At 46.2% G+C, this 13,828-nt stretch overlaps 1 protein-coding gene across 1 annotated transcript in view; it reads right to left on the bottom strand.

The window, feature by feature from the left end:
• FAM163A (family with sequence similarity 163 member A) overlaps window positions 1-13,828 on the bottom strand; it is a 36,490-nt gene that overhangs the window by 6,764 nt on the left and 15,898 nt on the right. Inside the window, exon 2 of the mRNA XM_038758118.1 lies at window positions 373-454. The gene's annotated coding sequence lies outside the window, so the exon portion shown is untranslated. The remainder of the gene's footprint in view (window positions 1-372; window positions 455-13,828) is intronic.

Genomic DNA, 13,828 nt, shown 5'->3' with positions numbered 1-13,828 from the left:
TCCACTACCAGGGGGCTACAAACCAAATGAGTTCCCTTCCGTCAGGCCGTTGCGAGCCAAGGAGACCTCACTCCAGCCAGGCCGACATTAACTATGAGAGTTACAGCAAGTCTTCCATGTGGCAGTACTGAAAGTGGATTAAGCGTGAAGGGAAAAGGGGCTTCCTCTAGCAAATACTTTCGGATGAGTTTAAAGGGCAGCCCCCTCTCCGCTTCCCATGATGGTCAATACTTTTCAAGAAAAGGCTGACCAGATCACATAGGAGTCTTGTCCACTCCTGGCAGAATAGTAGGTAGGGAGAGCCCTGCTTTTCCAGCCTGGGCTTGGAGGTGGGAGGCTCCCGCATGTCACAGACCTGAGCTGGATACTTACACTGAAAACTGCTGGATTAGGGTCACTGTATTACAGGCAAGGGCAGCAACTGGACAAACTTCTTTGCCAAGAGCATGTGTCCCTAAAAAAAAATGAGAAAGCCCAACAGTGAGGGAGAAAAACAGAAAAGAGGCAGAAGTGGAAGTAAGAAAAAGCAAAAGGCCTTAGCAGGTTTACAGAGATTTCTCTCCATGGACATGGGCTCTAGGCTCCTGAGATGTTGAAGGACTGGAACAGTCTTAGGGTTTCTGAAGCTCCAGTGTTGTCTTCACTTCACAGAACTCCTCGGATATCAAGCTACTCCACTTTGGCCCACCTGGGGATGTGGACAGAAGCAGCGGTAGGGGAATCCTTCTTGGGATAGTACTAGCCAAAACGACATTCTGATCTCAAGTGCATATCAGGTCCCTGGTGCAGCAACACACTAAGTCAGGGGTGCCAGAATAGTCACATTATGGCTCAGAGCCTGGGCCTCTGTCTGCATGAGTGGAACACCTGGTCTGGTCAGCACTCCAGATCCTCCTCTACTTTTGGAATGGTGACTTCTGGCCGAGTATGATGAATGAACTCTGGTGTATCCCTCAGGGAGGAAACTAACATACGGCTCCTTCCAGCATCCTGTAGCCACTAACAGAGAGAGAATACTGGGCTGCATCTACCATTGATATGACTCAGTAAAGGTCAAATATGAAGACCAAACCGTGTGGTATTTATCTGAGGGTGAATATCAGGGAGGGATTCATCACTGATCATGAGTTATGACCTGGAGTGGAGCTAGATGTGTGAATGGGATTCTTTTTTCCTTCTCCCGATGTGTGAATGGGATTCTTTTTTCCTTCTCCCATGATAAACTTCTTTTTCTTCTCTCCTGAGATGCTATGTCCACCTTCACCACCCGCGGAAATCTCTTCAGAGGCATGACAATACCTCATAATTTTAAGGTTAACAGACATGGGCTTTTAAAGTAGATCCCTAAAGCTGGCCATATACTGAAGTGGTTTGGGCAAACGCCTAAAAAAGGTCATGCTTTTCAGCGTGTACGCTTTTCAGGGGAGAATAGAGAGCTCGGTGAAGGGAGAGGGAGTGACACTCCTGGGGAGCTGGTAAGACTTTCAGAAGTTAGAAAGTAGGTGGGACCTAAGCAAAAGCCTATGGGGTGAGAGGGAGGTGACCTTTCAGGCCCATTTTTGAGGTGTCATGGCAGACAAATTGGGGAAGAAGAAACAGAGTTCTCGTTGGGAGAAAGTGCTGCAGGATCAACCCTCAGGAGGGTTTTTAAAAAATGGTATTTATTAGTATCACTTACTATGAACCAAGCACTGTTCTAAGCACTGAGGGAGATACAAGGTAATCACATTGGACAACAGCCATGTCCCACATGGGGCTCACAGTGTTCATCCCCATTGTACAGAGGAGGTAACAGGCACAGAGAGGGTTGATGCCCTGAAGCCATTATGCTGGCCTAGCCTAGGGCACAACACTGATCTAGATGGGCTTCTGTTCTTGCAGCCCACTTAACTTCAACTCCATCACAGCTGGGTTTATCTCATTACTCCCGATAATGTTGGCAAGAAATACCAGGAGCAGCTGGCCCAATCACATATAATTAACAGTCCTCCGCCCAACTCCATGCCCCCAGTCCCCTCAGGAGCACAAGTTAATTGAGTGGGACCCAAGCACTGGCTGATCTCAATTTCACCCCATTCCATCAAGTCTTGGCCAATTATGTATTGACAGAACACGGTAGCAGTGTGGAGAAAGAGGCAGCTAAGTGACCCTCTTGCCTTTTCCCTCCAGGCAGTGGCTCATATACCCTGACTGGAACAAATTGTGGGGATGGGGGGAAAGAGAGAGAGGAGTTGAGAGGAAGGGACGTGGAGAGGGGAAGAGAAAGGGAGAGAAGGAAGGAGGAGGGAAGGAAGGGCTGGGGAGGGGGCATCATCATCATCACCATCAATCGTATTTATTGAGCGCTTACTATGTGCAGAGCACTGTACTAAGCACTTGGGAAGTACAAATTGGCAACATATAGAGACAGTCCCTACCCAGCAGTGGGCTCACAGTCTAAAAGGGGGAGACAGAGAACAAAACCAAACATACGAACAAAATAAAATTAATAGGATAGATATGTACAAGTAAAATAAATAAATAAATAGAGTAATAAATATGTACAACCATATATACATATATACAGGTGCTGTGGGGAAGGGAAGGAGGTAAGACGGGGGGATGGAGAGGGGGACGAGGGGGGAGAGGAAGGAAGGGGCTCAGTCTGGGAAGGCCTCCTGGAGGAGGTGAGCTCTCAGCCGGGCCTTGAAGGGAGGAAGAGAGCTAGCTTGGTGGATGGGCAGAGGGAGGGCATTCCAGGCCCGGGGGATGACGTGGGCCGGGGGTCGATGGCGGGACAGGAGAGAACGAGGTACGGTGAGGAGATTAGCGGCGGAGGAGCGGAGGGTGTGGGCTGGGCTGGAGAAGGAGAGAAGGGAGGTGAGGTAGGAGGGGGCGAGGGGATGGACAGCCTTGAAGCCCAGGGTGAGGAGTTTCTGCCTGATGTGCAGATTGATTGGTAGCATCAGTGTGGAGAGGGTGGCTAAGTGACCGATTGTTGGAGTGTGAGGGTGATGGGGTATTGGAATTGCGGTCAAAAGAGTGGGAGAAGTGGTTGGTCCCCTCTATGCCCAGGAGTAGGGTCGTCCCTAGGATAGGACAAATGGGGGCAAATGTGCTGGGTCCCACACCACACAAGCAGCAGAGTAGCTCAGTCCAGGACCAAATTGACTCCTGGTACCAATCAGCTCAGAGGCTTAGTTTCAGAACAATGGCAGGAGGAGTAGTCCAAAGAGCAGAACTATTGCTGCACCAGTAAGTGATTCTTCCTCCCCAACCTCCTCCCAATTCCCCTCCCCAGGGGCCCACAGTGCCGGTGGACAACCTTGTCAGGGAGAACATGACAGTTGCAAATGGGCATGGTGAGCTGCAAAGAACCTGACTCTGTTTCAAAACTACGACAGCGGGTCCCTGAATGTGGCTTGTTTGATCTTCTCCAGTCTTTCTCTGGTCCCAAAGCTCTACTGCCCTAAAGGCTGGATAGTTGATGTTTTAAATCAAAACAAACCTCCAACACAGGGTTAACTATATGAGAGAATGTGGGCTAAGGGTGAAACCAAAATAACTGTTCGGTTCTTTTTCTACACTCTCTGTTGTTACTCTACAATCCAGCCAAATTGCCCCATGTTTCATTTGTCCATGATTTCTAAGATTGCGTATATTAAGAATGCATTCTTAATATTTGGATTAAATAGATAATAAGAAATGAATTTTCCATGCTATCTGAAATTACTTCAAGTTCTTCATCCAAAGGTAAAAAAAATACAACAATAATTTTGAAGGAACATTAAGAAGTGACAGAGGCAGCCCAATGGAATGAAGGGGACAAGGCAGCTGCATAAAGTAGACCATCTGGTTTCCAACCCATTCCACCATTTGCACAATTTATTAAATCTCCATCAATACCTGCTGGCTTTGTCATGCCAGTCAGATCCCTGAAACTGAATCTGAATAAACATGGGGCAATGTCTGCTGGGATGGGAATGGGTGTAACACATTACACTCATACCTAAAAATTTCACGGCAGAGGCATGGAATTGGATTTCTCCAATGTAGTTAGGAAATATTCAAACCCTACTCCTGAGATGTCTTTTATGCTCTTCCCACCAACCTGTCTCAAGCCCCCTAGATCTCCCCAGATCTAGTGGTCATTTCTGTGCTCCTCTCAGACTGGGTGATGTACTTATTCTAACCAAGGTCACCCAGTCAGTCACATTTATTGGAAAGGCCATTTTTTAAAAAATGTATTTCTTAAGCGCTTACTATGTGCAAAGCACTTTTCTAAGCACTGGGGGGATACAAGGCGATCAGGTTGTCCCATGTTGGGCTCACAGTCTTAATCCCCATTTTACAGATGAGGTAACTGAGGCACAGAGAAGTTAAGTGACTTGCCCAAAGTCACACAGCTGACAACTGGTGGAGTCAGGATTTGAACCCATGACCTCTGACTCCAAAGCCCGGGCTCTTTCCACTGAGCCACGCTGAACACAGTAGCTAACACTACCTGGAAGTCTAAAACAGACAGGAAAGGCAGCTAGCAACTCTCTCAGGTATGACATTCCTTGAAAATTACTAAAAGTTCTGGGCAATAAACCAAATATTATTTAGTTGCCCTAATGTTCTCCCCTTCCAGATTAAAAAAAAAATTCTTTGCAGATTCCTAAGACTATCAGAGAGCCTGACTAGTATCATGAATGAATGAATGAAAACAGGAGCTAAGAACAGACCCTAAATGAATCAATCATATTTATTGAACACTTACTATGTGCAGGGCACTATGCTAAGTGCTTGGGCAAGTACAACACAACAACATAACAGATACATTCCCTGATCACAACGAGTTTACAGTCTAGAGGGAATCATTTAAGTATCCTGACTCTTAATCTGGACTCCTCTTCATTAAACCATGATTCTTAAGTAGTTTCCTGCCACTCTAGCTTCTGGGTTCTGGCTATATTTGGCCTCTCTCTCCTTTGATTCTTGGATGTAAGTTTCCCCTTTTCCTTTTAAAGCCTACCATGTTTTATCCAGCCTGCTCTAGGCAGCAACTACCAAGAGACCAGAGCCTTGAATGCCTTTTATAGTGGCAAGTAAAGACTTCATCACCTCTCTGATAATGCAGGACCCTGATCCTGGGGTAAAACTCCATCCAAGGTTTCAAGTATTTCTACAATAACTGGACTAACCTAATTGCTTTACCCTTCCAACAATAATAATAGTTTTGCTAAACACCGACTATGGCAAGCACTGTACTGAGCACTGGGGTAGATACAGTACATGTCAGTCAGGAACAATCCCTTGTTCCACTTGGGGCTCACAATCTAAGGGGGAGGGATACTTATTTTTCAAATAGGGTAACAGGCACAGAGAAGTTAGGTGACTTGCTTAAGATCACACAGCAGGCAAGTGTTAGTGCTGGGATTAGAACCCAGGTCTCCTGGCTCTCAGGCCCAAGCTCCTTGCAGTAGGTCATGCTGCTAATACTTCGGGTCCGGGCCTCTTTTCTGCTTCTCCTCACAAATAGCTTCAAGCTCCCCTGTTTCCTCTTCTACACTTCTTCCTCATTACTTATCATTCTTCCTTCCCCACTTATGGTGTCCTGGGGTCTGAGGGCCTCTCTCTGAGCCACAGGAGCCCTGCACTTTAAGCCAAGCTGCCCTTAGATGAACTAATGAGCCATTAGATTTGGACCAAAATCCAGATACAGCGGAGGGCTGGGGGAGGTGGGACGGGAATACTGTGCATCAATTTCTAGGTTACCAGGCCCTGAGGGCATTAGTCATATTCTTGGAAAGAGAATGAGTATGAGTGACTGAGAACAACATCACCTCTTCTCTGCCAGCAATCCTAAGGGGGCTGGGTGTCTGATGAGGTAAAGAGCTGTTTGCATTGAGAAATCATCATTTAGTGAGGACCGTCGTCTGATTTCAGGCACCGGCAGTCTACCATCACCTCGGCATTTGGAGAAAAAGCAGCCTGCAGAGAATTGGCTGGGGGGAAGGAGGGGAGCACACAGTCAAGCCAAGTCTTAATGCATGCCTCTGGACACAGGGTTAACAGTGAGAGACTAGGGAACGTTATGAACAAATCATCACCACTACTACTCAGGTGAAGGAAAGGGAACCAGGCATCCTGAGTTTGACACCACCTGGAAGAACTAAAGAGGAATCCAATAAGGGTCTTCCTTGTGGCTGAGTGGCAGGAAAGAAACCCTCGGCTTTGGTGATGAAAACTGGCCATACCAGAAACTCCCGCCACAAGAATAGGCTGCACAGTGCTGGCATAGCTGGGCCAGGGGGCAGCCACAGTGGCTGCCATCCCTGCCTGGGCCATGCAGTAGACTGTGAGCCCACTGTTGGGTAGGGACTGTCTCTATATGTTGCCAATTTGTACTTCCCAAGTGCTTAGTACAGTGCTCTGCACATAGTAAGCGCTTAATAAATACGATTGATGATGATGATGCAGTAACTCAGGCCCCACCGATGGACCTCCCCACCACTACCTGGGCCCTCCTGTACTCCAAGTACTGGGGGTGGTGCCAAGAGTTCAGTTAGCAGGGCCTGTGTGGCAGAATAATAATAATAATAATAATAATAATAATAATAATAATAACAACAATGATGAATAATGATGATGGCATTTATTAAGCGCTTACTATGTGCAAAGCACTGTTCTAAGCACTGGGGAGGTTACAAGGTGATCAGGTTGTCCCACGGGGGGCTCACAGTCAATCCCCATTTTCCAGATGAGGTAACTGAGGCTCAGAGAAGTTAAGTGACTTGCCCAAAGTCACACAGCTGACAGTCGGCGGAGCCGGGGTTTGAACCCATGACCTCTGACTCCAAAGCCCGGGCTCTTTCCACTGAATCACACTGCTTCAAGCAACAGAAGTGGAGGTGAGCCCTCATGAGATGGAAGTACGCATTTTCTGTGTATGTGCCTGAGCATGAATGAGTCTACTTTCTCTGCCCTCTCACCATCCTCCTCTTTTTCTCCTCCTTGTTCCTCTGATTGCCTTCTTTCCGACTTTTCCCTTCTATGACTTTTTCTTTCTCCTTTCTCTGTCTTTCCTACCTTTTGGAATTCACTTCTAGCCCCACTCGCTGACTTACTCCGAGTTCACAAAAACCTGGACACCGCCATTCCAGGTGATGAGTAGTCAGCCAGTGACCAATACCAAAAGCAACTCTTCGGCAGGTGGATTTGAACTAAATGCAGGATCAGAAACAATTATTATTATTAATAATCATAATAATGACGGTAATTGTTAAGTGCTTACTATGTGCCAAGCACTGTTCTGAGCGCTAACGTTGATGCAAGATAATCAGGTGGGGCTTACAGTCTTAAATCCCTATTTTACAGATGAGGTAACTGAGGCACAGAGTAGTTAAGTGCCTTGCTCAAAGTCACACAGCTGACTCGTGGCGGAGCCAGGATTAGAACCCACAACCTCTGACTCCTAAGCGGGTGATCTTTCTACTAAGGCATGCTCCTTCTCAAAATGATGGTCTTTGTTAAGCACTTACTAAGAGTTAGGCACTGTATTATGCACTGGGTTTGTAACAAGCAAATTGGGTTGGATACAGTAAATGCTGTAAGCTCCTTGAGGGCAGGGATCCCTCAAGGGTGTGTAAGCACTCAATACTCCTGACTGACTGGAAGAGACGTTTCCCGATGCTGGCATGTTGCAGCATTTTGGAAGGGTAGTAGCAGGACCTACTGGATAGAGCCCGGGCCCTGCGAGTCAGAAGGACCTGGGTTCTAATCCCAGCTCCACCTCTTGTCTGCTGTGTGACCTTGGGCAAGTCACTTCACTTCCCTGTGCCTCAGTTTCCTCACTTGTACAGTGGGCTTTAAGGCTGTGAGACCCATGAGGGACTTGGGCTGCATCCAGCCTGGTTAGCTCGTAACTACCCAGGGCTTAGTAAGGTGCCTAGCAAATAGTAAGTGCTTAAATGCCATAAACAAACAATCTGGACACAATTACACTGACCATTTCAACCCGGGGCACACTGTTGTTAAGGGAAGGTGACAATAAGGTGTAGAGGGAAGGGGCAACAGCTTCCAGATCCCCTTGGGAGCACTGCAAGGGGCCCAGCTGGCAGGAGAGAAACTTGTCTCGCTCTTCCATCTCACCTTAGGTACCTTCAGAGGAGCAGCGCGGCTTAGTGGGAAGAGCACGGCTTGGAAGTCAGAGGTTGTGGGTTCTCATCCCGGCTCCGCCATCATCATCAATCGTATTTATTGAGCGCTTACTGTGTGCAGAGCACTGTACTAAGCGCTTGGGAAGTACATGTTGGCAACATATAGAGACAGTCCCTACCCAACAGTGGGCTCACAGTCAGCTGTGTGACTTTGGGCAAGTTGCTTCATTCTCTGTGCCTCAGTTACTTCATCTGTAAAGTGGGGATTAAGAGTGTGAGACCCACAAAGGACAAACCTGATTATCTTGCATCTGCACAGGCACTTAGTGCTTGGCATACAGTAAGTGCTTAACAAATACTATCATTATTATCATTATTAAGAGCCCAGGCATCCACATAAAGGAGAAAATCAATGCAGTCCTTCAAGCAGATTGGGGATTTGGACTGCCCTGTCTGAAAAGGCCCACTCCCCTCCCCACATGGTATTTAGGGCTCAGCTTCCCATGTGCAGTCAATAAACATTCAACTGTAAGAGGGCTGACTGAAGATGTCCCTGAGCACCATGTTATACAGAGCTGAACCTTGTGGCTCTGATGAAGGGACAAACACATCTCTGCTTCTACTCTAGGGACCACAAGCCAGGCATGGCTTCAATTCAGAAGATAAGCATTCATTCATCCTTAAAGAATAACCAAGCCTTCCCCAGGGGTCTGCAGGGCCCCAAAAGGCCAGCCTGGGATTGGAGCAATCCCCACGGGCTGGCCCTTCTTCCCCTCTAAGGTGGCTCTACAAAATGGCTCAGGTTCCAGGGTTTTCAGCCAGAGACATGTTGAGAATCAGTGTGCCCAACTGGATATATGCCAGGCCACTAGTCATGCCAAATGGCTCAGCAATTTTGATTCATTAGGACAAAAAGAACAATCCTCTGGGACTTCTCTGGCACGCATCCAGCCTTGCATTTAAACCTCCCTTGGAGACGACAGGCCCAGAAGAACATGTAGGGAGCACCTCAAACCTGTTCACTTCAACCTGTTTGGTATTTAGAGGCTGGGCAGAGACCTTTTTTGTTTCAGAATTGTTCTTAGTGGAGAGAGCACAGGCTTGGGAGTCAGAGGACATGGGTTCGAATCCCTGCTCTGCCACTTGTTTGCTGTGTGACCATAGGCAGGTCACTTAACTTCTCTGGGCCTGTTACCTCATCTGTAAAATGGGGATTAAAAGTGTGAGCTCCACGTGGGACAACCTGATTACCCTGCATCTACCCTAGGGCTTAGAACAGTGCTTGGCACATCGCTCAACAAATATATTATTTTTATTATTATTCTTGATGTCCTTTCTAGAGATAATTGCAACAATGATGGCAATTTGATACCCCAAATGAGACAGCAGCTTAACACATCAAGGGAGGGACAGAGGGACTTGAAAGGAGATGCTGGCGCTGCTCACCCTGATGCACTGACATCTGCCCCTAAACAGGGAATTGGGAGTCAACAGAGAACAGCGGGTTCCTCAACTTACCAGTCGCATTTGGGGGTTATTTCCAAATCCCCTTCAAGATGTGCATTGTCCTAGATCCTGCTAGAGGTGAGAACTCTGGAACCCACTGACATGATGGCTCAAGCATGTGAGGGAAGAGGTATGAGAAGGATTGCAATCTGGACAAGGCCGCTGGGGAAAATGAGGGGGCAGCAAGGGAATCAGGACTCATTTTGGGCTCCCAAAGAAGACAGAAAAAGGCAGCAGAAGATGAGGATTCGCAGATTCTGTGCAGGCACATGAGCTAGAAGAAATAAATTGCTCCTTGGCAAGCAGCACAAGGTCAGTCTGCCAGCTCCCAGCTGCATTTTTTCCAGCTCACACATCCTCCCTAATTACTGAGTGCCAAATGGGAAGAAAATTAGATACAACCCTCCAGACCACGTCACCCCAAGCTCCTTCATTCTCGTGCTGATGGACACCTCCCCCGCAACCCAGCTCACCCACTGAAAGCCCCCCTCTCACTCTCTGATGCATTTGCTAATTCAATGAGACGTCTGTCTGTTAAATTAAACTCTCTGCTGCCCCTACCAGAGTCATCTAACGGGCCTAATTGGAAAATCAGCTTCAGCCACTGCCTTTTCAAAATAGATTATATCTGCCCACAGTGGGGACCTGGACCAGGCCCGTCAGAGCTTACTGCACTTAAAAAGGGGTGATGTTGTCTAAGCATTCACTCATGGGGTCACTTTTCTGACAGTGACATAGGAATGGCCCTGGGAGAGAGGCTCTACCAATCAAGGTAACAGGAATTGGCAGCTGAAACAGGAAGAAATGGTCCTTTTCCTTTGGCCGGGAGTTTCTTGAGTCTCTGAGTGTAGTTATCCAGTTGTTCCAGGAGAGAAGAGTGGGTAGTTTTTGCAGCAAGGCCCACAATAAAAAGGCCCCATTCTGATTTTCATTGTTCAGTTGTGGGTCGCAAACATAAACGCTAAACTGTACTGCAGTTTAGTCAACACACAAATTGTCTAGGCTTATTCAAAGTGACTTACACTAATAAGCACTTGTGTTCTCTGCTTCAGAGTGCTAATGATTTGCATTTTAAAAAAATGAGTGGGGTTTCTATCTTTCTAGAACATCACTGAGGAACAGCTCCTGGGAAGTTGGATAACACACCATCAACTCATTGCATGCATGATCTGATACTGATATTAATTCATGTCTTTGTAAACTAGTGCATTCCTCTCTCCAGTTTCAGAGAAGCAGTGTGGCTCAGTGGAAAGAGCACGGGCTTGGGAGTCAGAAGTCATGGATTCTAATTCTGGCTCCGCCACATGTCTGCTGTGTGACCTTGGGCAAGTCACTTAAATTCTCTGAGCCTCAGTTACCTGATCTGTAAAATGGGGATGAAGACCGTGAGCCCCACGTGAGACAACCTGATCACCCTGTATCCCACCCAGTACTTAGAACAGTGCTTCCCACTCTTTTAGACTGTGAGCCCACTGTTGGGTAGGGACTGTCTCTATATGTTGCCAATTTGTACTTCCCAAGTGCTTAGTACAGTGCTCTGCACATAGTAAGCGCTCAATAAATACGATTGATGATGATAGTAAGCGCTTAACAAATGCCATCATTATTATTATATCCTCCCCCATCTTCATTCATTCAATAGTATTTATTGAGCACTTACTGTGTGCAAAGCACCGTACTAAGCACTTGGAAAGTACAATTCAGCAATAAAGAGACAATCCCTGCCCACACCGGATTTACCATCTAGAAGGGGAGAGATAGACATCAAAACAAGTAATCAGGCATCAATATAAATAGAATTATAGATATATACATATCAAAACTAGTAAACAGGCATCAATATAAATAAATAGAATTATAGATATGCACATATATTCACAAGTGCTCTGGGACGAGGAGAGGGGGGTAGAGCAAAGGGAGCGATTCGGGGAGATGTGGTGGGCGGGGGCTGAGGAAAAGGGAGGCTTACTTTGGGAAGGCCTCTCGGAGGAGTGAGCCTTCAGTAGGGCTTTGAAGGGTGGGGGATTTGAGGAGGGAGGGCATTCCAAGCCAGATGTAGGATGTGGGCCAGGGGTTGACAGAGGGACAGGCGAGAATGAGGCACAGAGGGGTAGCACCAGAGGAGCAGAGTGAGCAGCCTGGGATGTAGAAGGAGAGAAGGGAGGTGAGGTAAGATGGGGAAAGCGATAAAGAGCTTTGAAGCCAACAGTGAGGAGTTTTTGTTTCTTTCCTGACCTCAGGGAGTACATTTCCCACTGGAATTACCAAGCAATGGGAGAATTTCACATGGTATCTACTGTTATTCTCCAGGCAGAGCAATCAAAGTTTCAAAAGAGTTCAAAGGGCAAGTCCCTTCATCCCCTTTGCACAGAAGAGGATCCAGTCATATAGAGCACATTACAGTGACCTAGCCTATCACAGAGCTGGAACTGGACCTGTGGGCTCTTCAGAGCAGATGGGGTAATTACTGAATGTGCTTTAGTTTGCGTGGCTAGATTTTTTTGTTTATTAGTTCAGAGAAAGAAAAACCCGAGATATATGAGGTGGGCACTAAAAACCAAGAAGACATATAAGCAAAGTTTTTCCTACATGTTAAACTATAAAATGAGACATCCATTGCAAGAAAATACCCATACACTCTTGCTCCTGATATTGGATAAATTTGGTCCTGACTTCCTGCCAGTGCAATTTTCTCTTGAATTGCTCCCAGCCATGATGGCTAACATGCCTACTCCCTGCTTCCACGTTCAAGGAACACAGGAGTGGGCAAAACAGAGAGCCTTGCAGAGGTCAAATATGTGCCATGACCAGCCTTCTAGGCATCTTTTTAGGGGAAACTTATACAACTGCAGGATAAAAGGACTAAGGCTTTCTCACTCAATATGGGATATGGCTGCCGTAACCTTAATCAAAATTAAAATATTTATTAAAATAAATTAAAATTGATCTACATCAGTAGATACCATGGATTGTTTGATCGATTGAAAACAGTATAGCAAAGTCAATGGGAGCAGAAAAACAGTTAAATACATTTCAGGGTAATGCATTTGGCCTTTCATTTCCAGAAAAAAAAAAGATAATGCTTTAGGGAACATTTCTGCCTTTCATTTAACTGAAACACAACCTTCCCTACAAGGGCTCCAGCACCGGGATTTCCAGACTGTATATCATCAGTGCTAAGGGCTTTACTGCATTTGGGTGTGGACCAGTAATGCGGGGGTTTATTCTTGAAAACCTTATATAATGATACAATTGGATTAGAATGACCATTGGGAAATAATGGGTTGGGAAAATCGGGTTATAGTGACCATTGGGAAATAATAGGTTGAGGGTAAATAGGCTGAAGATACCATGATGTCTGATGTACAAATTTCTACGTCACTGTTATGCCCTCTTCTAGTAGAATGTTTTACACCCTTGCCATTCTTTGCTATTTTACTATATTAAATGCAGTGAAGTTGCAGAAGCACAAATAGAAAGCACTTTAAAACTGAGGCTGGGAAACTAGCAGCATCACACCTTGACTGACAACCCACACATGTCCACAACTACTTCTTCCAAAACAAACCTATTTTTGCCAACTTGGGAGATCATATTTTACCAGGTAAGACTTGTTGGAAGAACATTTCCTAATTCTTTCATTGTTTGATACCCAAATAGCATAATGAGAGTTAATGTTATAAAAACTACATGTATTAAAATGGAAGTCTTGAACTTCCTGGAGAAACACTCAATAAAGTGAAAATCCATATGCAAGAAAGCAGCAGACAGCCTTAGATATCATCAATATTCAGCAAGCTAACCACCTTCTAGGCCACTTTCCTCCAAATTGTAGCTTGCAAAGATTCTGGTGGCCCTCAGTTAATGGTTTTATTATTTGCTTCCCATACACATGAGCTGGATGTAGGGGATCTGGGTGTGTTCATGTTTGGTTAAAAAAAGAAAAAGGGCAGATGGATGAAAAGAAAAAGCAGCATGGCTTAGTGGAAACAGCACGGGCTTGAGAGTCAGAGGATGTGGGTTATAATCCCGGTTCCACCGCTTATCTGCTGTGTGACCTTGGGCAAGCCACTTAACTTCTCTGTGCCTCAGCTACCTCAGCTGTAAAATGGGGATTAAGACTGAGTCCCACGTGGGACAATTTGATTACCTTGTACCTACCCCGGCATTTAGAACAGTGCTTGGCACATAGAAAGCGA

This window comes from Tachyglossus aculeatus, chromosome 16 (genome assembly GCF_015852505.1).
Source record: "Tachyglossus aculeatus isolate mTacAcu1 chromosome 16, mTacAcu1.pri, whole genome shotgun sequence".
NCBI lineage: Eukaryota > Metazoa > Chordata > Mammalia > Monotremata > Tachyglossidae > Tachyglossus > Tachyglossus aculeatus.
Note: the sequence above shows the minus strand (reverse complement) of the source record. Positions and strands in the feature narration are given on the sequence as shown.